General features: G+C 38.1%; 32 non-coding genes across 32 annotated transcripts; all 32 read right to left on the bottom strand.

Moving 5' to 3' along the window:
- Positions 1–838: 838 nt before the first annotated feature.
- TRNAR-CCU (transfer RNA arginine (anticodon CCU)) lies at positions 839–911 on the bottom strand. The gene has a single exon. It is a non-coding gene; the product is annotated as a tRNA-Arg (tRNA).
- Positions 912–1358: 447 nt separating this feature from the next.
- On the bottom strand, positions 1359–1451 carry TRNAI-UAU (transfer RNA isoleucine (anticodon UAU)). Its single transcript is given in 2 exon segments — positions 1359–1394; positions 1414–1451. It is a non-coding gene; the product is annotated as a tRNA-Ile (tRNA).
- An 852-nt stretch (positions 1452–2303) lies between these two features.
- TRNAR-CCU (transfer RNA arginine (anticodon CCU)) lies at positions 2304–2376 on the bottom strand. The gene has a single exon. It is a non-coding gene; the product is annotated as a tRNA-Arg (tRNA).
- Positions 2377–2823: 447 nt separating this feature from the next.
- TRNAI-UAU (transfer RNA isoleucine (anticodon UAU)) lies at positions 2824–2916 on the bottom strand. Its single transcript is given in 2 exon segments — positions 2824–2859; positions 2879–2916. It is a non-coding gene; the product is annotated as a tRNA-Ile (tRNA).
- An 852-nt stretch (positions 2917–3768) lies between these two features.
- Positions 3769–3841, bottom strand: TRNAR-CCU (transfer RNA arginine (anticodon CCU)). Its single transcript has one exon. It is a non-coding gene; the product is annotated as a tRNA-Arg (tRNA).
- Positions 3842–4288: 447 nt separating this feature from the next.
- TRNAI-UAU (transfer RNA isoleucine (anticodon UAU)) lies at positions 4289–4381 on the bottom strand. The gene is given in 2 exon segments: positions 4289–4324; positions 4344–4381. It is a non-coding gene; the product is annotated as a tRNA-Ile (tRNA).
- Positions 4382–5233: 852 nt separating this feature from the next.
- Positions 5234–5306, bottom strand: TRNAR-CCU (transfer RNA arginine (anticodon CCU)). The gene has a single exon. It is a non-coding gene; the product is annotated as a tRNA-Arg (tRNA).
- Positions 5307–5753: 447 nt separating this feature from the next.
- On the bottom strand, positions 5754–5846 carry TRNAI-UAU (transfer RNA isoleucine (anticodon UAU)). Its single transcript is given in 2 exon segments — positions 5754–5789; positions 5809–5846. It is a non-coding gene; the product is annotated as a tRNA-Ile (tRNA).
- An 852-nt stretch (positions 5847–6698) lies between these two features.
- On the bottom strand, positions 6699–6771 carry TRNAR-CCU (transfer RNA arginine (anticodon CCU)). Its single transcript has one exon. It is a non-coding gene; the product is annotated as a tRNA-Arg (tRNA).
- Positions 6772–7218: 447 nt separating this feature from the next.
- Positions 7219–7311, bottom strand: TRNAI-UAU (transfer RNA isoleucine (anticodon UAU)). Its single transcript is given in 2 exon segments — positions 7219–7254; positions 7274–7311. It is a non-coding gene; the product is annotated as a tRNA-Ile (tRNA).
- Positions 7312–8163: 852 nt separating this feature from the next.
- TRNAR-CCU (transfer RNA arginine (anticodon CCU)) lies at positions 8164–8236 on the bottom strand. Its single transcript has one exon. It is a non-coding gene; the product is annotated as a tRNA-Arg (tRNA).
- A 447-nt stretch (positions 8237–8683) lies between these two features.
- Positions 8684–8776, bottom strand: TRNAI-UAU (transfer RNA isoleucine (anticodon UAU)). The gene is given in 2 exon segments: positions 8684–8719; positions 8739–8776. It is a non-coding gene; the product is annotated as a tRNA-Ile (tRNA).
- An 852-nt stretch (positions 8777–9628) lies between these two features.
- Positions 9629–9701, bottom strand: TRNAR-CCU (transfer RNA arginine (anticodon CCU)). Its single transcript has one exon. It is a non-coding gene; the product is annotated as a tRNA-Arg (tRNA).
- A 1394-nt stretch (positions 9702–11095) lies between these two features.
- On the bottom strand, positions 11096–11168 carry TRNAR-CCU (transfer RNA arginine (anticodon CCU)). The gene has a single exon. It is a non-coding gene; the product is annotated as a tRNA-Arg (tRNA).
- A 447-nt stretch (positions 11169–11615) lies between these two features.
- TRNAI-UAU (transfer RNA isoleucine (anticodon UAU)) lies at positions 11616–11708 on the bottom strand. The gene is given in 2 exon segments: positions 11616–11651; positions 11671–11708. It is a non-coding gene; the product is annotated as a tRNA-Ile (tRNA).
- Positions 11709–12560: 852 nt separating this feature from the next.
- On the bottom strand, positions 12561–12633 carry TRNAR-CCU (transfer RNA arginine (anticodon CCU)). The gene has a single exon. It is a non-coding gene; the product is annotated as a tRNA-Arg (tRNA).
- A 447-nt stretch (positions 12634–13080) lies between these two features.
- TRNAI-UAU (transfer RNA isoleucine (anticodon UAU)) lies at positions 13081–13173 on the bottom strand. The gene is given in 2 exon segments: positions 13081–13116; positions 13136–13173. It is a non-coding gene; the product is annotated as a tRNA-Ile (tRNA).
- Positions 13174–14025: 852 nt separating this feature from the next.
- On the bottom strand, positions 14026–14098 carry TRNAR-CCU (transfer RNA arginine (anticodon CCU)). Its single transcript has one exon. It is a non-coding gene; the product is annotated as a tRNA-Arg (tRNA).
- Positions 14099–14545: 447 nt separating this feature from the next.
- Positions 14546–14638, bottom strand: TRNAI-UAU (transfer RNA isoleucine (anticodon UAU)). Its single transcript is given in 2 exon segments — positions 14546–14581; positions 14601–14638. It is a non-coding gene; the product is annotated as a tRNA-Ile (tRNA).
- Positions 14639–15490: 852 nt separating this feature from the next.
- TRNAR-CCU (transfer RNA arginine (anticodon CCU)) lies at positions 15491–15563 on the bottom strand. Its single transcript has one exon. It is a non-coding gene; the product is annotated as a tRNA-Arg (tRNA).
- A 447-nt stretch (positions 15564–16010) lies between these two features.
- On the bottom strand, positions 16011–16103 carry TRNAI-UAU (transfer RNA isoleucine (anticodon UAU)). The gene is given in 2 exon segments: positions 16011–16046; positions 16066–16103. It is a non-coding gene; the product is annotated as a tRNA-Ile (tRNA).
- An 852-nt stretch (positions 16104–16955) lies between these two features.
- TRNAR-CCU (transfer RNA arginine (anticodon CCU)) lies at positions 16956–17028 on the bottom strand. Its single transcript has one exon. It is a non-coding gene; the product is annotated as a tRNA-Arg (tRNA).
- Positions 17029–17475: 447 nt separating this feature from the next.
- TRNAI-UAU (transfer RNA isoleucine (anticodon UAU)) lies at positions 17476–17568 on the bottom strand. The gene is given in 2 exon segments: positions 17476–17511; positions 17531–17568. It is a non-coding gene; the product is annotated as a tRNA-Ile (tRNA).
- An 852-nt stretch (positions 17569–18420) lies between these two features.
- TRNAR-CCU (transfer RNA arginine (anticodon CCU)) lies at positions 18421–18493 on the bottom strand. The gene has a single exon. It is a non-coding gene; the product is annotated as a tRNA-Arg (tRNA).
- Positions 18494–18940: 447 nt separating this feature from the next.
- Positions 18941–19033, bottom strand: TRNAI-UAU (transfer RNA isoleucine (anticodon UAU)). Its single transcript is given in 2 exon segments — positions 18941–18976; positions 18996–19033. It is a non-coding gene; the product is annotated as a tRNA-Ile (tRNA).
- Positions 19034–19885: 852 nt separating this feature from the next.
- On the bottom strand, positions 19886–19958 carry TRNAR-CCU (transfer RNA arginine (anticodon CCU)). Its single transcript has one exon. It is a non-coding gene; the product is annotated as a tRNA-Arg (tRNA).
- A 447-nt stretch (positions 19959–20405) lies between these two features.
- On the bottom strand, positions 20406–20498 carry TRNAI-UAU (transfer RNA isoleucine (anticodon UAU)). The gene is given in 2 exon segments: positions 20406–20441; positions 20461–20498. It is a non-coding gene; the product is annotated as a tRNA-Ile (tRNA).
- An 852-nt stretch (positions 20499–21350) lies between these two features.
- TRNAR-CCU (transfer RNA arginine (anticodon CCU)) lies at positions 21351–21423 on the bottom strand. Its single transcript has one exon. It is a non-coding gene; the product is annotated as a tRNA-Arg (tRNA).
- A 447-nt stretch (positions 21424–21870) lies between these two features.
- TRNAI-UAU (transfer RNA isoleucine (anticodon UAU)) lies at positions 21871–21963 on the bottom strand. Its single transcript is given in 2 exon segments — positions 21871–21906; positions 21926–21963. It is a non-coding gene; the product is annotated as a tRNA-Ile (tRNA).
- An 852-nt stretch (positions 21964–22815) lies between these two features.
- On the bottom strand, positions 22816–22888 carry TRNAR-CCU (transfer RNA arginine (anticodon CCU)). The gene has a single exon. It is a non-coding gene; the product is annotated as a tRNA-Arg (tRNA).
- A 447-nt stretch (positions 22889–23335) lies between these two features.
- On the bottom strand, positions 23336–23428 carry TRNAI-UAU (transfer RNA isoleucine (anticodon UAU)). Its single transcript is given in 2 exon segments — positions 23336–23371; positions 23391–23428. It is a non-coding gene; the product is annotated as a tRNA-Ile (tRNA).
- An 852-nt stretch (positions 23429–24280) lies between these two features.
- TRNAR-CCU (transfer RNA arginine (anticodon CCU)) lies at positions 24281–24353 on the bottom strand. The gene has a single exon. It is a non-coding gene; the product is annotated as a tRNA-Arg (tRNA).
- Between the last annotated feature and the right edge of the window lie 1069 nt (positions 24354–25422).

Raw genomic sequence — 25422 nt, 5'->3', positions numbered from 1 at the left:
CCCTACGACATACATTCTATAAGAAAAAAAAAATGAAATGGGATAGTTCTTCAGAAAATTAATGATTGCTTACAACAGGTTTCTAAGATTTTATTATAATGTTTGACAATATATATTTTACCATATCACGATCTTTATTAAAAATGAAAACGAGAAATTTAGACACTGGACGCCGGGTCATTTTAGACTCAAACATCCTGTTTTTTTTTGGATCTGGAAATGCGCACGTACATTTGCTGCAATGAACAGACATTGACGATATAAAAAATTCTTCTGAATTCAGGGGCTGCAGGGTCATCTGTGACATCACCTTTTGTGATTCCTAGATCCTGTGTTAACAGCTGCGTACAGAGGTGTTGTCAGTCTTTGTAACCATACCTCTGATATTTAGGAGAACGGCAGGATGTTTGAGTCCAAAATGTTCCCAATGGCCAGGGTAAAAATTGAAAGATTACTCTCATTTTGTTTTGTAAGAAAGAACATGATATGAAAAAAAGAACATTGTCCAAAATGTTTCAAAAACCGTTTACATTTTTTCAATTATAATTTTTTTCTTTTGATCTTTGCAAATATTGTGTGGTTGAAAGCATAACCATATCTTAGAAAATATACTCTTTGTTATTTGGGTCATAAATGAAGATAAGATGAAAACAATTAAGATGCAATATTTTTCCGCCACACAATTGCGTGTTAACGCTTCTCTCAGTACATGGAAAGGATCGTTGTAAAGGGTAGAGGTTTGCAAGAACTAATTTACGAAGAAACAAGACAAGGAGAACGGTTTACACATGCACCATCAAACTTCCATGAGAAGCTGTCGGAAAGGGAAATCAACAAGCACCCCAGATGGGACTTGAACCCACAATCCCTGGCTTAGGAGGCCAGTGCCTTATCCATTAGGCCACTGGGGCTTGATGGAGTAGCTTAAAAATCTAGACTTTTTTTGGTTACCACAAGAGTGCAGCACTCAATTTTGATTGAGTTATCACGAACGATCTTGTAAGTTTGAACTCCAAATTGAAACAAACCGTCCGAATGCACATGCATCTTTATTTTACAAGAGAGCCAGGGCTAACTTTGTCGGGTCACTGTACGTTACTAATGCCGATGATGGAAAGTTTATTGGACTACCAGAAGCCTGAAAAACTAAATAGATAGCTTCCACATTTCCCTTTCAATTATGACACCAGATTACGGTGGGACTCAGTAGACTTGTCCAACCTGCGGCAATTTTTAAAAATACAAAAACTTAAACAACAAATATCTCGTTGAAATTTCTCTCTTAATCTTGGCGCTAGATCATGAACCGTTTCAACGACTTCAGTAGTAAAAAATACAAAACGAAGGCAAGAATAGAATGCTCCAGGTGAGGGTCGAACTCACAACCTCGGCATCACTCGACAGTTACTGCTTTATAAGTACCGCGCGCTGACCGATTGCGCCACTGGAGCCGACTGGGCACACCCCCTACGACATACATTCTATAAGAAAAAAAAAATGAAATGGGATAGTTCTTCAGAAAATTAATGATTGCTTACAACAGGTTTCTAAGATTTTATTATAATGTTTGACAATATATATTTTACCATATCACGATCTTTATTAAAAATGAAAACGAGAAATTTAGACACTGGACGCCGGGTCATTTTAGACTCAAACATCCTGTTTTTTTTTGGATCTGGAAATGCGCACGTACATTTGCTGCAATGAACAGACATTGACGATATAAAAAATTCTTCTGAATTCAGGGGCTGCAGGGTCATCTGTGACATCACCTTTTGTGATTCCTAGATCCTGTGTTAACAGCTGCGTACAGAGGTGTTGTCAGTCTTTGTAACCATACCTCTGATATTTAGGAGAACGGCAGGATGTTTGAGTCCAAAATGTTCCCAATGGCCAGGGTAAAAATTGAAAGATTACTCTCATTTTGTTTTGTAAGAAAGAACATGATATGAAAAAAAGAACATTGTCCAAAATGTTTCAAAAACCGTTTACATTTTTTCAATTATAATTTTTTTCTTTTGATCTTTGCAAATATTGTGTGGTTGAAAGCATAACCATATCTTAGAAAATATACTCTTTGTTATTTGGGTCATAAATGAAGATAAGATGAAAACAATTAAGATGCAATATTTTTCCGCCACACAATTGCGTGTTAACGCTTCTCTCAGTACATGGAAAGGATCGTTGTAAAGGGTAGAGGTTTGCAAGAACTAATTTACGAAGAAACAAGACAAGGAGAACGGTTTACACATGCACCATCAAACTTCCATGAGAAGCTGTCGGAAAGGGAAATCAACAAGCACCCCAGATGGGACTTGAACCCACAATCCCTGGCTTAGGAGGCCAGTGCCTTATCCATTAGGCCACTGGGGCTTGATGGAGTAGCTTAAAAATCTAGACTTTTTTTGGTTACCACAAGAGTGCAGCACTCAATTTTGATTGAGTTATCACGAACGATCTTGTAAGTTTGAACTCCAAATTGAAACAAACCGTCCGAATGCACATGCATCTTTATTTTACAAGAGAGCCAGGGCTAACTTTGTCGGGTCACTGTACGTTACTAATGCCGATGATGGAAAGTTTATTGGACTACCAGAAGCCTGAAAAACTAAATAGATAGCTTCCACATTTCCCTTTCAATTATGACACCAGATTACGGTGGGACTCAGTAGACTTGTCCAACCTGCGGCAATTTTTAAAAATACAAAAACTTAAACAACAAATATCTCGTTGAAATTTCTCTCTTAATCTTGGCGCTAGATCATGAACCGTTTCAACGACTTCAGTAGTAAAAAATACAAAACGAAGGCAAGAATAGAATGCTCCAGGTGAGGGTCGAACTCACAACCTCGGCATCACTCGACAGTTACTGCTTTATAAGTACCGCGCGCTGACCGATTGCGCCACTGGAGCCGACTGGGCACACCCCCTACGACATACATTCTATAAGAAAAAAAAAATGAAATGGGATAGTTCTTCAGAAAATTAATGATTGCTTACAACAGGTTTCTAAGATTTTATTATAATGTTTGACAATATATATTTTACCATATCACGATCTTTATTAAAAATGAAAACGAGAAATTTAGACACTGGACGCCGGGTCATTTTAGACTCAAACATCCTGTTTTTTTTTGGATCTGGAAATGCGCACGTACATTTGCTGCAATGAACAGACATTGACGATATAAAAAATTCTTCTGAATTCAGGGGCTGCAGGGTCATCTGTGACATCACCTTTTGTGATTCCTAGATCCTGTGTTAACAGCTGCGTACAGAGGTGTTGTCAGTCTTTGTAACCATACCTCTGATATTTAGGAGAACGGCAGGATGTTTGAGTCCAAAATGTTCCCAATGGCCAGGGTAAAAATTGAAAGATTACTCTCATTTTGTTTTGTAAGAAAGAACATGATATGAAAAAAAGAACATTGTCCAAAATGTTTCAAAAACCGTTTACATTTTTTCAATTATAATTTTTTTCTTTTGATCTTTGCAAATATTGTGTGGTTGAAAGCATAACCATATCTTAGAAAATATACTCTTTGTTATTTGGGTCATAAATGAAGATAAGATGAAAACAATTAAGATGCAATATTTTTCCGCCACACAATTGCGTGTTAACGCTTCTCTCAGTACATGGAAAGGATCGTTGTAAAGGGTAGAGGTTTGCAAGAACTAATTTACGAAGAAACAAGACAAGGAGAACGGTTTACACATGCACCATCAAACTTCCATGAGAAGCTGTCGGAAAGGGAAATCAACAAGCACCCCAGATGGGACTTGAACCCACAATCCCTGGCTTAGGAGGCCAGTGCCTTATCCATTAGGCCACTGGGGCTTGATGGAGTAGCTTAAAAATCTAGACTTTTTTTGGTTACCACAAGAGTGCAGCACTCAATTTTGATTGAGTTATCACGAACGATCTTGTAAGTTTGAACTCCAAATTGAAACAAACCGTCCGAATGCACATGCATCTTTATTTTACAAGAGAGCCAGGGCTAACTTTGTCGGGTCACTGTACGTTACTAATGCCGATGATGGAAAGTTTATTGGACTACCAGAAGCCTGAAAAACTAAATAGATAGCTTCCACATTTCCCTTTCAATTATGACACCAGATTACGGTGGGACTCAGTAGACTTGTCCAACCTGCGGCAATTTTTAAAAATACAAAAACTTAAACAACAAATATCTCGTTGAAATTTCTCTCTTAATCTTGGCGCTAGATCATGAACCGTTTCAACGACTTCAGTAGTAAAAAATACAAAACGAAGGCAAGAATAGAATGCTCCAGGTGAGGGTCGAACTCACAACCTCGGCATCACTCGACAGTTACTGCTTTATAAGTACCGCGCGCTGACCGATTGCGCCACTGGAGCCGACTGGGCACACCCCCTACGACATACATTCTATAAGAAAAAAAAAATGAAATGGGATAGTTCTTCAGAAAATTAATGATTGCTTACAACAGGTTTCTAAGATTTTATTATAATGTTTGACAATATATATTTTACCATATCACGATCTTTATTAAAAATGAAAACGAGAAATTTAGACACTGGACGCCGGGTCATTTTAGACTCAAACATCCTGTTTTTTTTTGGATCTGGAAATGCGCACGTACATTTGCTGCAATGAACAGACATTGACGATATAAAAAATTCTTCTGAATTCAGGGGCTGCAGGGTCATCTGTGACATCACCTTTTGTGATTCCTAGATCCTGTGTTAACAGCTGCGTACAGAGGTGTTGTCAGTCTTTGTAACCATACCTCTGATATTTAGGAGAACGGCAGGATGTTTGAGTCCAAAATGTTCCCAATGGCCAGGGTAAAAATTGAAAGATTACTCTCATTTTGTTTTGTAAGAAAGAACATGATATGAAAAAAAGAACATTGTCCAAAATGTTTCAAAAACCGTTTACATTTTTTCAATTATAATTTTTTTCTTTTGATCTTTGCAAATATTGTGTGGTTGAAAGCATAACCATATCTTAGAAAATATACTCTTTGTTATTTGGGTCATAAATGAAGATAAGATGAAAACAATTAAGATGCAATATTTTTCCGCCACACAATTGCGTGTTAACGCTTCTCTCAGTACATGGAAAGGATCGTTGTAAAGGGTAGAGGTTTGCAAGAACTAATTTACGAAGAAACAAGACAAGGAGAACGGTTTACACATGCACCATCAAACTTCCATGAGAAGCTGTCGGAAAGGGAAATCAACAAGCACCCCAGATGGGACTTGAACCCACAATCCCTGGCTTAGGAGGCCAGTGCCTTATCCATTAGGCCACTGGGGCTTGATGGAGTAGCTTAAAAATCTAGACTTTTTTTGGTTACCACAAGAGTGCAGCACTCAATTTTGATTGAGTTATCACGAACGATCTTGTAAGTTTGAACTCCAAATTGAAACAAACCGTCCGAATGCACATGCATCTTTATTTTACAAGAGAGCCAGGGCTAACTTTGTCGGGTCACTGTACGTTACTAATGCCGATGATGGAAAGTTTATTGGACTACCAGAAGCCTGAAAAACTAAATAGATAGCTTCCACATTTCCCTTTCAATTATGACACCAGATTACGGTGGGACTCAGTAGACTTGTCCAACCTGCGGCAATTTTTAAAAATACAAAAACTTAAACAACAAATATCTCGTTGAAATTTCTCTCTTAATCTTGGCGCTAGATCATGAACCGTTTCAACGACTTCAGTAGTAAAAAATACAAAACGAAGGCAAGAATAGAATGCTCCAGGTGAGGGTCGAACTCACAACCTCGGCATCACTCGACAGTTACTGCTTTATAAGTACCGCGCGCTGACCGATTGCGCCACTGGAGCCGACTGGGCACACCCCCTACGACATACATTCTATAAGAAAAAAAAAATGAAATGGGATAGTTCTTCAGAAAATTAATGATTGCTTACAACAGGTTTCTAAGATTTTATTATAATGTTTGACAATATATATTTTACCATATCACGATCTTTATTAAAAATGAAAACGAGAAATTTAGACACTGGACGCCGGGTCATTTTAGACTCAAACATCCTGTTTTTTTTTGGATCTGGAAATGCGCACGTACATTTGCTGCAATGAACAGACATTGACGATATAAAAAATTCTTCTGAATTCAGGGGCTGCAGGGTCATCTGTGACATCACCTTTTGTGATTCCTAGATCCTGTGTTAACAGCTGCGTACAGAGGTGTTGTCAGTCTTTGTAACCATACCTCTGATATTTAGGAGAACGGCAGGATGTTTGAGTCCAAAATGTTCCCAATGGCCAGGGTAAAAATTGAAAGATTACTCTCATTTTGTTTTGTAAGAAAGAACATGATATGAAAAAAAGAACATTGTCCAAAATGTTTCAAAAACCGTTTACATTTTTTCAATTATAATTTTTTTCTTTTGATCTTTGCAAATATTGTGTGGTTGAAAGCATAACCATATCTTAGAAAATATACTCTTTGTTATTTGGGTCATAAATGAAGATAAGATGAAAACAATTAAGATGCAATATTTTTCCGCCACACAATTGCGTGTTAACGCTTCTCTCAGTACATGGAAAGGATCGTTGTAAAGGGTAGAGGTTTGCAAGAACTAATTTACGAAGAAACAAGACAAGGAGAACGGTTTACACATGCACCATCAAACTTCCATGAGAAGCTGTCGGAAAGGGAAATCAACAAGCACCCCAGATGGGACTTGAACCCACAATCCCTGGCTTAGGAGGCCAGTGCCTTATCCATTAGGCCACTGGGGCTTGATGGAGTAGCTTAAAAATCTAGACTTTTTTTGGTTACCACAAGAGTGCAGCACTCAATTTTGATTGAGTTATCACGAACGATCTTGTAAGTTTGAACTCCAAATTGAAACAAACCGTCCGAATGCACATGCATCTTTATTTTACAAGAGAGCCAGGGCTAACTTTGTCGGGTCACTGTACGTTACTAATGCCGATGATGGAAAGTTTATTGGACTACCAGAAGCCTGAAAAACTAAATAGATAGCTTCCACATTTCCCTTTCAATTATGACACCAGATTACGGTGGGACTCAGTAGACTTGTCCAACCTGCGGCAATTTTTAAAAATACAAAAACTTAAACAACAAATATCTCGTTGAAATTTCTCTCTTAATCTTGGCGCTAGATCATGAACCGTTTCAACGACTTCAGTAGTAAAAAATACAAAACGAAGGCAAGAATAGAATGCTCCAGGTGAGGGTCGAACTCACAACCTCGGCATCACTCGACAGTTACTGCTTTATAAGTACCGCGCGCTGACCGATTGCGCCACTGGAGCCGACTGGGCACACCCCCTACGACATACATTCTATAAGAAAAAAAAAATGAAATGGGATAGTTCTTCAGAAAATTAATGATTGCTTACAACAGGTTTCTAAGATTTTATTATAATGTTTGACAATATATATTTTACCATATCACGATCTTTATTAAAAATGAAAACGAGAAATTTAGACACTGGACGCCGGGTCATTTTAGACTCAAACATCCTGTTTTTTTTTGGATCTGGAAATGCGCACGTACATTTGCTGCAATGAACAGACATTGACGATATAAAAAATTCTTCTGAATTCAGGGGCTGCAGGGTCATCTGTGACATCACCTTTTGTGATTCCTAGATCCTGTGTTAACAGCTGCGTACAGAGGTGTTGTCAGTCTTTGTAACCATACCTCTGATATTTAGGAGAACGGCAGGATGTTTGAGTCCAAAATGTTCCCAATGGCCAGGGTAAAAATTGAAAGATTACTCTCATTTTGTTTTGTAAGAAAGAACATGATATGAAAAAAAGAACATTGTCCAAAATGTTTCAAAAACCGTTTACATTTTTTCAATTATAATTTTTTTCTTTTGATCTTTGCAAATATTGTGTGGTTGAAAGCATAACCATATCTTAGAAAATATACTCTTTGTTATTTGGGTCATAAATGAAGATAAGATGAAAACAATTAAGATGCAATATTTTTCCGCCACACAATTGCGTGTTAACGCTTCTCTCAGTACATGGAAAGGATCGTTGTAAAGGGTAGAGGTTTGCAAGAACTAATTTACGAAGAAACAAGACAAGGAGAACGGTTTACACATGCACCATCAAACTTCCATGAGAAGCTGTCGGAAAGGGAAATCAACAAGCACCCCAGATGGGACTTGAACCCACAATCCCTGGCTTAGGAGGCCAGTGCCTTATCCATTAGGCCACTGGGGCTTGATGGAGTAGCTTAAAAATCTAGACTTTTTTTGGTTACCACAAGAGTGCAGCACTCAATTTTGATTGAGTTATCACGAACGATCTTGTAAGTTTGAACTCCAAATTGAAACAAACCGTCCGAATGCACATGCATCTTTATTTTACAAGAGAGCCAGGGCTAACTTTGTCGGGTCACTGTACGTTACTAATGCCGATGATGGAAAGTTTATTGGACTACCAGAAGCCTGAAAAACTAAATAGATAGCTTCCACATTTCCCTTTCAATTATGACACCAGATTACGGTGGGACTCAGTAGACTTGTCCAACCTGCGGCAATTTTTAAAAATACAAAAACTTAAACAACAAATATCTCGTTGAAATTTCTCTCTTAATCTTGGCGCTAGATCATGAACCGTTTCAACGACTTCAGTAGTAAAAAATACAAAACGAAGGCAAGAATAGAATGCTCCAGGTGAGGGTCGAACTCACAACCTCGGCATCACTCGACAGTTACTGCTTTATAAGTACCGCGCGCTGACCGATTGCGCCACTGGAGCCGACTGGGCACACCCCCTACGACATACATTCTATAAGAAAAAAAAAATGAAATGGGATAGTTCTTCAGAAAATTAATGATTGCTTACAACAGGTTTCTAAGATTTTATTATAATGTTTGACAATATATATTTTACCATATCACGATCTTTATTAAAAATGAAAACGAGAAATTTAGACACTGGACGCCGGGTCATTTTAGACTCAAACATCCTGTTTTTTTTTGGATCTGGAAATGCGCACGTACATTTGCTGCAATGAACAGACATTGACGATATAAAAAATTCTTCTGAATTCAGGGGCTGCAGGGTCATCTGTGACATCACCTTTTGTGATTCCTAGATCCTGTGTTAACAGCTGCGTACAGAGGTGTTGTCAGTCTTTGTAACCATACCTCTGATATTTAGGAGAACGGCAGGATGTTTGAGTCCAAAATGTTCCCAATGGCCAGGGTAAAAATTGAAAGATTACTCTCATTTTGTTTTGTAAGAAAGAACATGATATGAAAAAAAGAACATTGTCCAAAATGTTTCAAAAACCGTTTACATTTTTTCAATTATAATTTTTTTCTTTTGATCTTTGCAAATATTGTGTGGTTGAAAGCATAACCATATCTTAGAAAATATACTCTTTGTTATTTGGGTCATAAATGAAGATAAGATGAAAACAATTAAGATGCAATATTTTTCCGCCACACAATTGCGTGTTAACGCTTCTCTCAGTACATGGAAAGGATCGTTGTAAAGGGTAGAGGTTTGCAAGAACTAATTTACGAAGAAACAAGACAAGGAGAACGGTTTACACATGCACCATCAAACTTCCATGAGAAGCTGTCGGAAAGGGAAATCAACAAGCACCCCAGATGGGACTTGAACCCACAATCCCTGGCTTAGGAGGCCAGTGCCTTATCCATTAGGCCACTGGGGCTTGATGGAGTAGCTTAAAAATCTAGACTTTTTTTGGTTACCACAAGAGTGCAGCACTCAATTTTGATTGAGTTATCACGAACGATCTTGTAAGTTTGAACTCCAAATTGAAACAAACCGTCCGAATGCACATGCATCTTTATTTTACAAGAGAGCCAGGGCTAACTTTGTCGGGTCACTGTACGTTACTAATGCCGATGATGGAAAGTTTATTGGACTACCAGAAGCCTGAAAAACTAAATAGATAGCTTCCACATTTCCCTTTCAATTATGACACCAGATTACGGTGGGACTCAGTAGACTTGTCCAACCTGCGGCAATTTTTAAAAATACAAAAACTTAAACAACAAATATCTCGTTGAAATTTCTCTCTTAATCTTGGCGCTAGATCATGAACCGTTTCAACGACTTCAGTAGTAAAAAATACAAAACGAAGGCAAGAATAGAATGCTCCAGGTGAGGGTCGAACTCACAACCTCGGCATCACTCGACAGTTACTGCTTTATAAGTACCGCGCGCGCTGACCGATTGCGCCACTGGAGCCGACTGGGCACACCCCCTACGACATACATTCTATAAGAAAAAAAAAATGAAATGGGATAGTTCTTCAGAAAATTAATGATTGCTTACAACAGGTTTCTAAGATTTTATTATAATGTTTGACAATATATATTTTACCATATCACGATCTTTATTAAAAATGAAAACGAGAAATTTAGACACTGGACGCCGGGTCATTTTAGACTCAAACATCCTGTTTTTTTTTGGATCTGGAAATGCGCACGTACATTTGCTGCAATGAACAGACATTGACGATATAAAAAATTCTTCTGAATTCAGGGGCTGCAGGGTCATCTGTGACATCACCTTTTGTGATTCCTAGATCCTGTGTTAACAGCTGCGTACAGAGGTGTTGTCAGTCTTTGTAACCATACCTCTGATATTTAGGAGAACGGCAGGATGTTTGAGTCCAAAATGTTCCCAATGGCCAGGGTAAAAATTGAAAGATTACTCTCATTTTGTTTTGTAAGAAAGAACATGATATGAAAAAAAGAACATTGTCCAAAATGTTTCAAAAACCGTTTACATTTTTTCAATTATAATTTTTTTCTTTTGATCTTTGCAAATATTGTGTGGTTGAAAGCATAACCATATCTTAGAAAATATACTCTTTGTTATTTGGGTCATAAATGAAGATAAGATGAAAACAATTAAGATGCAATATTTTTCCGCCACACAATTGCGTGTTAACGCTTCTCTCAGTACATGGAAAGGATCGTTGTAAAGGGTAGAGGTTTGCAAGAACTAATTTACGAAGAAACAAGACAAGGAGAACGGTTTACACATGCACCATCAAACTTCCATGAGAAGCTGTCGGAAAGGGAAATCAACAAGCACCCCAGATGGGACTTGAACCCACAATCCCTGGCTTAGGAGGCCAGTGCCTTATCCATTAGGCCACTGGGGCTTGATGGAGTAGCTTAAAAATCTAGACTTTTTTTGGTTACCACAAGAGTGCAGCACTCAATTTTGATTGAGTTATCACGAACGATCTTGTAAGTTTGAACTCCAAATTGAAACAAACCGTCCGAATGCACATGCATCTTTATTTTACAAGAGAGCCAGGGCTAACTTTGTCGGGTCACTGTACGTTACTAATGCCGATGATGGAAAGTTTATTGGACTACCAGAAGCCTGAAAAACTAAATAGATAGCTTCCACATTTCCCTTTCAATTATGACACCAGATTACGGTGGGACTCAGTAGACTTGTCCAACCTGCGGCAATTTTTAAAAATACAAAAACTTAAACAACAAATATCTCGTTGAAATTTCTCTCTTAATCTTGGCGCTAGATCATGAACCGTTTCAACGACTTCAGTAGTAAAAAATACAAAACGAAGGCAAGAATAGAATGCTCCAGGTGAGGGTCGAACTCACAACCTCGGCATCACTCGACAGTTACTGCTTTATAAGTACCGCGCGCTGACCGATTGCGCCACTGGAGCCGACTGGGCACACCCCCTACGACATACATTCTATAAGAAAAAAAAAATGAAATGGGATAGTTCTTCAGAAAATTAATGATTGCTTACAACAGGTTTCTAAGATTTTATTATAATGTTTGACAATATATATTTTACCATATCACGATCTTTATTAAAAATGAAAACGAGAAATTTAGACACTGGACGCCGGGTCATTTTAGACTCAAACATCCTGTTTTTTTTTGGATCTGGAAATGCGCACGTACATTTGCTGCAATGAACAGACATTGACGATATAAAAAATTCTTCTGAATTCAGGGGCTGCAGGGTCATCTGTGACATCACCTTTTGTGATTCCTAGATCCTGTGTTAACAGCTGCGTACAGAGGTGTTGTCAGTCTTTGTAACCATACCTCTGATATTTAGGAGAACGGCAGGATGTTTGAGTCCAAAATGTTCCCAATGGCCAGGGTAAAAATTGAAAGATTACTCTCATTTTGTTTTGTAAGAAAGAACATGATATGAAAAAAAGAACATTGTCCAAAATGTTTCAAAAACCGTTTACATTTTTTCAATTATAATTTTTTTCTTTTGATCTTTGCAAATATTGTGTGGTTGAAAGCATAACCATATCTTAGAAAATATACTCTTTGTTATTTGGGTCATAAATGAAGATAAGATGAAAACAATTAAGATGCAATATTTTTCCGCCACACAATTGCGTGTTAACGCTTCTCTCAGTACATGGAAAGGATCGTTGTAAAGGGTAGAGGTTTGCAAGAACTAATTTACGAAGAAACAAGACAAGGAGAACGGTTTACACATGCACCATCAAACTTCCATGAGAAGCTGTCGGAAAGGGAAATCAACAAGCACCCCAGATGGGACTTGAACCCACAATCCCTGGCTTAGGAGGCCAGTGCCTTATCCATTAGGCCACTGGGGCTTGATGGAGTAGCTTAAAAATCTAGACTTTTTTTGGTTACCACAAGAGTGCAGCACTCAATTTTGATTGAGTTATCACGAACGATCTTGTAAGTTTGAACTCCAAATTGAAACAAACCGTCCGAATGCACATGCATCTTTATTTTACAAGAGAGCCAGGGCTAACTTTGTCGGGTCACTGTACGTTACTAATGCCGATGATGGAAAGTTTATTGGACTACCAGAAGCCTGAAAAACTAAATAGATAGCTTCCACATTTCCCTTTCAATTATGACACCAGATTACGGTGGGACTCAGTAGACTTGTCCAACCTGCGGCAATTTTTAAAAATACAAAAACTTAAACAACAAATATCTCGTTGAAATTTCTCTCTTAATCTTGGCGCTAGATCATGAACCGTTTCAACGACTTCAGTAGTAAAAAATACAAAACGAAGGCAAGAATAGAATGCTCCAGGTGAGGGTCGAACTCACAACCTCGGCATCACTCGACAGTTACTGCTTTATAAGTACCGCGCGCTGACCGATTGCGCCACTGGAGCCGACTGGGCACACCCCCTACGACATACATTCTATAAGAAAAAAAAAATGAAATGGGATAGTTCTTCAGAAAATTAATGATTGCTTACAACAGGTTTCTAAGATTTTATTATAATGTTTGACAATATATATTTTACCATATCACGATCTTTATTAAAAATGAAAACGAGAAATTTAGACACTGGACGCCGGGTCATTTTAGACTCAAACATCCTGTTTTTTTTTGGATCTGGAAATGCGCACGTACATTTGCTGCAATGAACAGACATTGACGATATAAAAAATTCTTCTGAATTCAGGGGCTGCAGGGTCATCTGTGACATCACCTTTTGTGATTCCTAGATCCTGTGTTAACAGCTGCGTACAGAGGTGTTGTCAGTCTTTGTAACCATACCTCTGATATTTAGGAGAACGGCAGGATGTTTGAGTCCAAAATGTTCCCAATGGCCAGGGTAAAAATTGAAAGATTACTCTCATTTTGTTTTGTAAGAAAGAACATGATATGAAAAAAAGAACATTGTCCAAAATGTTTCAAAAACCGTTTACATTTTTTCAATTATAATTTTTTTCTTTTGATCTTTGCAAATATTGTGTGGTTGAAAGCATAACCATATCTTAGAAAATATACTCTTTGTTATTTGGGTCATAAATGAAGATAAGATGAAAACAATTAAGATGCAATATTTTTCCGCCACACAATTGCGTGTTAACGCTTCTCTCAGTACATGGAAAGGATCGTTGTAAAGGGTAGAGGTTTGCAAGAACTAATTTACGAAGAAACAAGACAAGGAGAACGGTTTACACATGCACCATCAAACTTCCATGAGAAGCTGTCGGAAAGGGAAATCAACAAGCACCCCAGATGGGACTTGAACCCACAATCCCTGGCTTAGGAGGCCAGTGCCTTATCCATTAGGCCACTGGGGCTTGATGGAGTAGCTTAAAAATCTAGACTTTTTTTGGTTACCACAAGAGTGCAGCACTCAATTTTGATTGAGTTATCACGAACGATCTTGTAAGTTTGAACTCCAAATTGAAACAAACCGTCCGAATGCACATGCATCTTTATTTTACAAGAGAGCCAGGGCTAACTTTGTCGGGTCACTGTACGTTACTAATGCCGATGATGGAAAGTTTATTGGACTACCAGAAGCCTGAAAAACTAAATAGATAGCTTCCACATTTCCCTTTCAATTATGACACCAGATTACGGTGGGACTCAGTAGACTTGTCCAACCTGCGGCAATTTTTAAAAATACAAAAACTTAAACAACAAATATCTCGTTGAAATTTCTCTCTTAATCTTGGCGCTAGATCATGAACCGTTTCAACGACTTCAGTAGTAAAAAATACAAAACGAAGGCAAGAATAGAATGCTCCAGGTGAGGGTCGAACTCACAACCTCGGCATCACTCGACAGTTACTGCTTTATAAGTACCGCGCGCTGACCGATTGCGCCACTGGAGCCGACTGGGCACACCCCCTACGACATACATTCTATAAGAAAAAAAAAATGAAATGGGATAGTTCTTCAGAAAATTAATGATTGCTTACAACAGGTTTCTAAGATTTTATTATAATGTTTGACAATATATATTTTACCATATCACGATCTTTATTAAAAATGAAAACGAGAAATTTAGACACTGGACGCCGGGTCATTTTAGACTCAAACATCCTGTTTTTTTTTGGATCTGGAAATGCGCACGTACATTTGCTGCAATGAACAGACATTGACGATATAAAAAATTCTTCTGAATTCAGGGGCTGCAGGGTCATCTGTGACATCACCTTTTGTGATTCCTAGATCCTGTGTTAACAGCTGCGTACAGAGGTGTTGTCAGTCTTTGTAACCATACCTCTGATATTTAGGAGAACGGCAGGATGTTTGAGTCCAAAATGTTCCCAATGGCCAGGGTAAAAATTGAAAGATTACTCTCATTTTGTTTTGTAAGAAAGAACATGATATGAAAAAAAGAACATTGTCCAAAATGTTTCAAAAACCGTTTACATTTTTTCAATTATAATTTTTTTCTTTTGATCTTTGCAAATATTGTGTGGTTGAAAGCATAACCATATCTTAGAAAATATACTCTTTGTTATTTGGGTCATAAATGAAGATAAGATGAAAACAATTAAGATGCAATATTTTTCCGCCACACAATTGCGTGTTAACGCTTCTCTCAGTACATGGAAAGGATCGTTGTAAAGGGTAGAGGTTTGCAAGAACTAATTTACGAAGAAACAAGACAAGGAGAACGGTTTACACATGCACCATCAAACTTCCATGAGAAGCTGTCGGAAAGGGAAATCAACAAGCACCCCAGATGGGACTTGAACCCACAATCCCTGGCTTAGGAGGCCAGTGCCTTATCCATTAGGCCACTGGGGCTTGATGGAGTAGCTTAAAAATCTAGACTTTTTTTGGTTACCACAAGAGTGCAGCACTCAATTTTGATTGAGTTATCACGAACGATCTTGTAAGTTTGAACTCCAAATTGAAACAAACCGTCCGAATGCACATGCATCTTTATTTTACAAGAGAGCCAGGGCTAACTTTGTCGGGTCACTGTACGTTACTAATGCCGATGATGGAAAGTTTATTGGACTACCAGAAGCCTGAAAAACTAAATAGATAGCTTCCACATTTCCCTTTCAATTATGACACCAGATTACGGTGGGACTCAGTAGACTTGTCCAACCTGCGGCAATTTTTAAAAATACAAAAACTTAAACAACAAATATCTCGTTGAAATTTCTCTCTTAATCTTGGCGCTAGATCATGAACCGTTTCAACGACTTCAGTAGTAAAAAATACAAAACGAAGGCAAGAATAGAATGCTCCAGGTGAGGGTCGAACTCACAACCTCGGCATCACTCGACAGTTACTGCTTTATAAGTACCGCGCGCTGACCGATTGCGCCACTGGAGCCGACTGGGCACACCCCCTACGACATACATTCTATAAGAAAAAAAAAATGAAATGGGATAGTTCTTCAGAAAATTAATGATTGCTTACAACAGGTTTCTAAGATTTTATTATAATGTTTGACAATATATATTTTACCATATCACGATCTTTATTAAAAATGAAAACGAGAAATTTAGACACTGGACGCCGGGTCATTTTAGACTCAAACATCCTGTTTTTTTTTGGATCTGGAAATGCGCACGTACATTTGCTGCAATGAACAGACATTGACGATATAAAAAATTCTTCTGAATTCAGGGGCTGCAGGGTCATCTGTGACATCACCTTTTGTGATTCCTAGATCCTGTGTTAACAGCTGCGTACAGAGGTGTTGTCAGTCTTTGTAACCATACCTCTGATATTTAGGAGAACGGCAGGATGTTTGAGTCCAAAATGTTCCCAATGGCCAGGGTAAAAATTGAAAGATTACTCTCATTTTGTTTTGTAAGAAAGAACATGATATGAAAAAAAGAACATTGTCCAAAATGTTTCAAAAACCGTTTACATTTTTTCAATTATAATTTTTTTCTTTTGATCTTTGCAAATATTGTGTGGTTGAAAGCATAACCATATCTTAGAAAATATACTCTTTGTTATTTGGGTCATAAATGAAGATAAGATGAAAACAATTAAGATGCAATATTTTTCCGCCACACAATTGCGTGTTAACGCTTCTCTCAGTACATGGAAAGGATCGTTGTAAAGGGTAGAGGTTTGCAAGAACTAATTTACGAAGAAACAAGACAAGGAGAACGGTTTACACATGCACCATCAAACTTCCATGAGAAGCTGTCGGAAAGGGAAATCAACAAGCACCCCAGATGGGACTTGAACCCACAATCCCTGGCTTAGGAGGCCAGTGCCTTATCCATTAGGCCACTGGGGCTTGATGGAGTAGCTTAAAAATCTAGACTTTTTTTGGTTACCACAAGAGTGCAGCACTCAATTTTGATTGAGTTATCACGAACGATCTTGTAAGTTTGAACTCCAAATTGAAACAAACCGTCCGAATGCACATGCATCTTTATTTTACAAGAGAGCCAGGGCTAACTTTGTCGGGTCACTGTACGTTACTAATGCCGATGATGGAAAGTTTATTGGACTACCAGAAGCCTGAAAAACTAAATAGATAGCTTCCACATTTCCCTTTCAATTATGACACCAGATTACGGTGGGACTCAGTAGACTTGTCCAACCTGCGGCAATTTTTAAAAATACAAAAACTTAAACAACAAATATCTCGTTGAAATTTCTCTCTTAATCTTGGCGCTAGATCATGAACCGTTTCAACGACTTCAGTAGTAAAAAATACAAAACGAAGGCAAGAATAGAATGCTCCAGGTGAGGGTCGAACTCACAACCTCGGCATCACTCGACAGTTACTGCTTTATAAGTACCGCGCGCTGACCGATTGCGCCACTGGAGCCGACTGGGCACACCCCCTACGACATACATTCTATAAGAAAAAAAAAATGAAATGGGATAGTTCTTCAGAAAATTAATGATTGCTTACAACAGGTTTCTAAGATTTTATTATAATGTTTGACAATATATATTTTACCATATCACGATCTTTATTAAAAATGAAAACGAGAAATTTAGACACTGGACGCCGGGTCATTTTAGACTCAAACATCCTGTTTTTTTTTGGATCTGGAAATGCGCACGTACATTTGCTGCAATGAACAGACATTGACGATATAAAAAATTCTTCTGAATTCAGGGGCTGCAGGGTCATCTGTGACATCACCTTTTGTGATTCCTAGATCCTGTGTTAACAGCTGCGTACAGAGGTGTTGTCAGTCTTTGTAACCATACCTCTGATATTTAGGAGAACGGCAGGATGTTTGAGTCCAAAATGTTCCCAATGGCCAGGGTAAAAATTGAAAGATTACTCTCATTTTGTTTTGTAAGAAAGAACATGATATGAAAAAAAGAACATTGTCCAAAATGTTTCAAAAACCGTTTACATTTTTTCAATTATAATTTTTTTCTTTTGATCTTTGCAAATATTGTGTGGTTGAAAGCATAACCATATCTTAGAAAATATACTCTTTGTTATTTGGGTCATAAATGAAGATAAGATGAAAACAATTAAGATGCAATATTTTTCCGCCACACAATTGCGTGTTAACGCTTCTCTCAGTACATGGAAAGGATCGTTGTAAAGGGTAGAGGTTTGCAAGAACTAATTTACGAAGAAACAAGACAAGGAGAACGGTTTACACATGCACCATCAAACTTCCATGAGAAGCTGTCGGAAAGGGAAATCAACAAGCACCCCAGATGGGACTTGAACCCACAATCCCTGGCTTAGGAGGCCAGTGCCTTATCCATTAGGCCACTGGGGCTTGATGGAGTAGCTTAAAAATCTAGACTTTTTTTGGTTACCACAAGAGTGCAGCACTCAATTTTGATTGAGTTATCACGAACGATCTTGTAAGTTTGAACTCCAAATTGAAACAAACCGTCCGAATGCACATGCATCTTTATTTTACAAGAGAGCCAGGGCTAACTTTGTCGGGTCACTGTACGTTACTAATGCCGATGATGGAAAGTTTATTGGACTACCAGAAGCCTGAAAAACTAAATAGATAGCTTCCACATTTCCCTTTCAATTATGACACCAGATTACGGTGGGACTCAGTAGACTTGTCCAACCTGCGGCAATTTTTAAAAATACAAAAACTTAAACAACAAATATCTCGTTGAAATTTCTCTCTTAATCTTGGCGCTAGATCATGAACCGTTTCAACGACTTCAGTAGTAAAAAATACAAAACGAAGGCAAGAATAGAATGCTCCAGGTGAGGGTCGAACTCACAACCTCGGCATCACTCGACAGTTACTGCTTTATAAGTACCGCGCGCTGACCGATTGCGCCACTGGAGCCGACTGGGCACACCCCCTACGACATACATTCTATAAGAAAAAAAAAATGAAATGGGATAGTTCTTCAGAAAATTAATGATTGCTTACAACAGGTTTCTAAGATTTTATTATAATGTTTGACAATATATATTTTACCATATCACGATCTTTATTAAAAATGAAAACGAGAAATTTAGACACTGGACGCCGGGTCATTTTAGACTCAAACATCCTGTTTTTTTTTGGATCTGGAAATGCGCACGTACATTTGCTGCAATGAACAGACATTGACGATATAAAAAATTCTTCTGAATTCAGGGGCTGCAGGGTCATCTGTGACATCACCTTTTGTGATTCCTAGATCCTGTGTTAACAGCTGCGTACAGAGGTGTTGTCAGTCTTTGTAACCATACCTCTGATATTTAGGAGAACGGCAGGATGTTTGAGTCCAAAATGTTCCCAATGGCCAGGGTAAAAATTGAAAGATTACTCTCATTTTGTTTTGTAAGAAAGAACATGATATGAAAAAAAGAACATTGTCCAAAATGTTTCAAAAACCGTTTACATTTTTTCAATTATAATTTTTTTCTTTTGATCTTTGCAAATATTGTGTGGTTGAAAGCATAACCATATCTTAGAAAATATACTCTTTGTTATTTGGGTCATAAATGAAGATAAGATGAAAACAATTAAGATGCAATATTTTTCCGCCACACAATTGCGTGTTAACGCTTCTCTCAGTACATGGAAAGGATCGTTGTAAAGGGTAGAGGTTTGCAAGAACTAATTTACGAAGAAACAAGACAAGGAGAACGGTTTACACATGCACCATCAAACTTCCATGAGAAGCTGTCGGAAAGGGAAATCAACAAGCACCCCAGATGGGACTTGAACCCACAATCCCTGGCTTAGGAGGCCAGTGCCTTATCCATTAGGCCACTGGGGCTTGATGGAGTAGCTTAAAAATCTAGACTTTTTTTGGTTACCACAAGAGTGCAGCACTCAATTTTGATTGAGTTATCACGAACGATCTTGTAAGTTTGAACTCCAAATTGAAACAAACCGTCCGAATGCACATGCATCTTTATTTTACAAGAGAGCCAGGGCTAACTTTGTCGGGTCACTGTACGTTACTAATGCCGATGATGGAAAGTTTATTGGACTACCAGAAGCCTGAAAAACTAAATAGATAGCTTCCACATTTCCCTTTCAATTATGACACCAGATTACGGTGGGACTCAGTAGACTTGTCCAACCTGCGGCAATTTTTAAAAATACAAAAACTTAAACAACAAATATCTCGTTGAAATTTCTCTCTTAATCTTGGCGCTAGATCATGAACCGTTTCAACGACTTCAGTAGTAAAAAATACAAAACGAAGGCAAGAATAGAATGCTCCAGGTGAGGGTCGAACTCACAACCTCGGCATCACTCGACAGTTACTGCTTTATAAGTACCGCGCGCTGACCGATTGCGCCACTGGAGCCGACTGGGCACACCCCCTACGACATACATTCTATAAGAAAAAAAAAATGAAATGGGATAGTTCTTCAGAAAATTAATGATTGCTTACAACAGGTTTCTAAGATTTTATTATAATGTTTGACAATATATATTTTACCATATCACGATCTTTATTAAAAATGAAAACGAGAAATTTAGACACTGGACGCCGGGTCATTTTAGACTCAAACATCCTGTTTTTTTTTGGATCTGGAAATGCGCACGTACATTTGCTGCAATGAACAGACATTGACGATATAAAAAATTCTTCTGAATTCAGGGGCTGCAGGGTCATCTGTGACATCACCTTTTGTGATTCCTAGATCCTGTGTTAACAGCTGCGTACAGAGGTGTTGTCAGTCTTTGTAACCATACCTCTGATATTTAGGAGAACGGCAGGATGTTTGAGTCCAAAATGTTCCCAATGGCCAGGGTAAAAATTGAAAGATTACTCTCATTTTGTTTTGTAAGAAAGAACATGATATGAAAAAAAGAACATTGTCCAAAATGTTTCAAAAACCGTTTACATTTTTTCAATTATAATTTTTTTCTTTTGATCTTTGCAAATATTGTGTGGTTGAAAGCATAACCATATCTTAGAAAATATACTCTTTGTTATTTGGGTCATAAATGAAGATAAGATGAAAACAATTAAGATGCAATATTTTTCCGCCACACAATTGCGTGTTAACGCTTCTCTCAGTACATGGAAAGGATCGTTGTAAAGGGTAGAGGTTTGCAAGAACTAATTTACGAAGAAACAAGACAAGGAGAACGGTTTACACATGCACCATCAAACTTCCATGAGAAGCTGTCGGAAAGGGAAATCAACAAGCACCCCAGATGGGACTTGAACCCACAATCCCTGGCTTAGGAGGCCAGTGCCTTATCCATTAGGCCACTGGGGCTTGATGGAGTAGCTTAAAAATCTAGACTTTTTTTGGTTACCACAAGAGTGCAGCACTCAATTTTGATTGAGTTATCACGAACGATCTTGTAAGTTTGAACTCCAAATTGAAACAAACCGTCCGAATGCACATGCATCTTTATTTTACAAGAGAGCCAGGGCTAACTTTGTCGGGTCACTGTACGTTACTAATGCCGATGATGGAAAGTTTATTGGACTACCAGAAGCCTGAAAAACTAAATAGATAGCTTCCACATTTCCCTTTCAATTATGACACCAGATTACGGTGGGACTCAGTAGACTTGTCCAACCTGCGGCAATTTTTAAAAATACAAAAACTTAAACAACAAATATCTCGTTGAAATTTCTCTCTTAATCTTGGCGCTAGATCATGAACCGTTTCAACGACTTCAGTAGTAAAAAATACAAAACGAAGGCAAGAATAGAATGCTCCAGGTGAGGGTCGAACTCACAACCTCGGCATCACTCGACAGTTACTGCTTTATAAGTACCGCGCGCTGACCGATTGCGCCACTGGAGCCGACTGGGCACACCCCCTACGACATACATTCTATAAGAAAAAAAAAATGAAATGGGATAGTTCTTCAGAAAATTAATGATTGCTTACAACAGGTTTCTAAGATTTTATTATAATGTTTGACAATATATATTTTACCATATCACGATCTTTATTAAAAATGAAAACGAGAAATTTAGACACTGGACGCCGGGTCATTTTAGACTCAAACATCCTGTTTTTTTTTGGATCTGGAAATGCGCACGTACATTTGCTGCAATGAACAGACATTGACGATATAAAAAATTCTTCTGAATTCAGGGGCTGCAGGGTCATCTGTGACATCACCTTTTGTGATTCCTAGATCCTGTGTTAACAGCTGCGTACAGAGGTGTTGTCAGTCTTTGTAACCATACCTCTGATATTTAGGAGAACGGCAGGATGTTTGAGTCCAAAATGTTCCCAATGGCCAGGGTAAAAATTGAAAGATTACTCTCATTTTGTTTTGTAAGAAAGAACATGATATGAAAAAAAGAACATTGTCCAAAATGTTTCAAAAACCGTTTACATTTTTTCAATTATAATTTTTTTCTTTTGATCTTTGCAAATATTGTGTGGTTGAAAGCATAACCATATCTTAGAAAATATACTCTTTGTTATTTGGGTCATAAATGAAGATAAGATGAAAACAATTAAGATGCAATATTTTTCCGCCACACAATTGCGTGTTAACGCTTCTCTCAGTACATGGAAAGGATCGTTGTAAAGGGTAGAGGTTTGCAAGAACTAATTTACGAAGAAACAAGACAAGGAGAACGGTTTACACATGCACCATCAAACTTCCATGAGAAGCTGTCGGAAAGGGAAATCAACAAGCACCCCAGATGGGACTTGAACCCACAATCCCTGGCTTAGGAGGCCAGTGCCTTATCCATTAGGCCACTGGGGCTTGATGGAGTAGCTTAAAAATCTAGACTTTTTTTGGTTACCACAAGAGTGCAGCACTCAATTTTGATTGAGTTATCACGAACGATCTTGTAAGTTTGAACTCCAAATTGAAACAAACCGTCCGAATGCACATGCATCTTTATTTTACAAGAGAGCCAGGGCTAACTTTGTCGGGTCACTGTACGTTACTAATGCCGATGATGGAAAGTTTATTGGACTACCAGAAGCCTGAAAAACTAAATAGATAGCTTCCACATTTCCCTTTCAATTATGACACCAGATTACGGTGGGACTCAGTAGACTTGTCCAACCTGCGGCAATTTTTAAAAATACAAAAACTTAAACAACAAATATCTCGTTGAAATTTCTCTCTTAATCTTGGCGCTAGATCATGAACCGTTTCAACGACTTCAGTAGTAAAAAATACAAAACGAAGGCAAGAATAGAATGCTCCAGGTGAGGGTCGAACTCACAACCTCGGCATCACTCGACAGTTACTGCTTTATAAGTACCGCGCGCTGACCGATTGCGCCACTGGAGCCGACTGGGCACACCCCCTACGACATACATTCTATAAGAAAAAAAAAATGAAATGGGATAGTTCTTCAGAAAATTAATGATTGCTTACAACAGGTTTCTAAGATTTTATTATAATGTTTGACAATATATATTTTACCATATCACGATCTTTATTAAAAATGAAAACGAGAAATTTAGACACTGGACGCCGGGTCATTTTAGACTCAAACATCCTGTTTTTTTTTGGATCTGGAAATGCGCACGTACATTTGCTGCAATGAACAGACATTGACGATATAAAAAATTCTTCTGAATTCAGGGGCTGCAGGGTCATCTGTGACATCACCTTTTGTGATTCCTAGATCCTGTGTTAACAGCTGCGTACAGAGGTGTTGTCAGTCTTTGTAACCATACCTCTGATATTTAGGAGAACGGCAGGATGTTTGAGTCCAAAATGTTCCCAATGGCCAGGGTAAAAATTGAAAGATTACTCTCATTTTGTTTTGTAAGAAAGAACATGATATGAAAAAAAGAACATTGTCCAAAATGTTTCAAAAACCGTTTACATTTTTTCAATTATAATTTTTTTCTTTTGATCTTTGCAAATATTGTGTGGTTGAAAGCATAACCATATCTTAGAAAATATACTCTTTGTTATTTGGGTCATAAATGAAGATAAGATGAAAACAATTAAGATGCAATATTTTTCCGCCACACAATTGCGTGTTAACGCTTCTCTCAGTACATGGAAAGGATCGTTGTAAAGGGTAGAGGTTTGCAAGAACTAATTTACGAAGAAACAAGACAAGGAGAACGGTTTACACATGCACCATCAAACTTCCATGAGAAGCTGTCGGAAAGGGAAATCAACAAGCACCCCAGATGGGACTTGAACCCACAATCCCTGGCTTAGGAGGCCAGTGCCTTATCCATTAGGCCACTGGGGCTTGATGGAGTAGCTTAAAAATCTAGACTTTTTTTGGTTACCACAAGAGTGCAGCACTCAATTTTGATTGAGTTATCACGAACGATCTTGTAAGTTTGAACTCCAAATTGAAACAAACCGTCCGAATGCACATGCATCTTTATTTTACAAGAGAGCCAGGGCTAACTTTGTCGGGTCACTGTACGTTACTAATGCCGATGATGGAAAGTTTATTGGACTACCAGAAGCCTGAAAAACTAAATAGATAGCTTCCACATTTCCCTTTCAATTATGACACCAGATTACGGTGGGACTCAGTAGACTTGTCCAACCTGCGGCAATTTTTAAAAATACAAAAACTTAAACAACAAATATCTCGTTGAAATTTCTCTCTTAATCTTGGCGCTAGATCATGAACCGTTTCAACGACTTCAGTAGTAAAAAATACAAAACGAAGGCAAGAATAGAATGCTCCAGGTGAGGGTCGAACTCACAACCTCGGCATCACTCGACAGTTACTGCTTTATAAGTACCCGCGCGCTGACCGATTGCGCCACTGGAGCCGACTGGGCACACCCCCTACGACATACATTCTATAAGAAAAAAAAAATGAAATGGGATAGTTCTTCAGAAAATTAATGATTGCTTACAACAGGTTTCTAAGATTTTATTATAATGTTTGACAATATATATTTTACCATATCACGATCTTTATTAAAAATGAAAACGAGAAATTTAGACACTGGACGCCGGGTCATTTTAGACTCAAACATCCTGTTTTTTTTTGGATCTGGAAATGCGCACGTACATTTGCTGCAATGAACAGACATTGACGATATAAAAAATTCTTCTGAATTCAGGGGCTGCAGGGTCATCTGTGACATCACCTTTTGTGATTCCTAGATCCTGTGTTAACAGCTGCGTACAGAGGTGTTGTCAGTCTTTGTAACCATACCTCTGATATTTAGGAGAACGGCAGGATGTTTGAGTCCAAAATGTTCCCAATGGCCAGGGTAAAAATTGAAAGATTACTCTCATTTTGTTTTGTAAGAAAGAACATGATATGAAAAAAAGAACATTGTCCAAAATGT

Source organism: Ranitomeya imitator, unplaced genomic scaffold (assembly GCF_032444005.1).
Source record: "Ranitomeya imitator isolate aRanImi1 unplaced genomic scaffold, aRanImi1.pri SCAFFOLD_1405, whole genome shotgun sequence".
NCBI classification, from domain to species: domain Eukaryota; kingdom Metazoa; phylum Chordata; class Amphibia; order Anura; family Dendrobatidae; genus Ranitomeya; species Ranitomeya imitator.
Note: the sequence above shows the minus strand (reverse complement) of the source record. Positions and strands in the feature narration are given on the sequence as shown.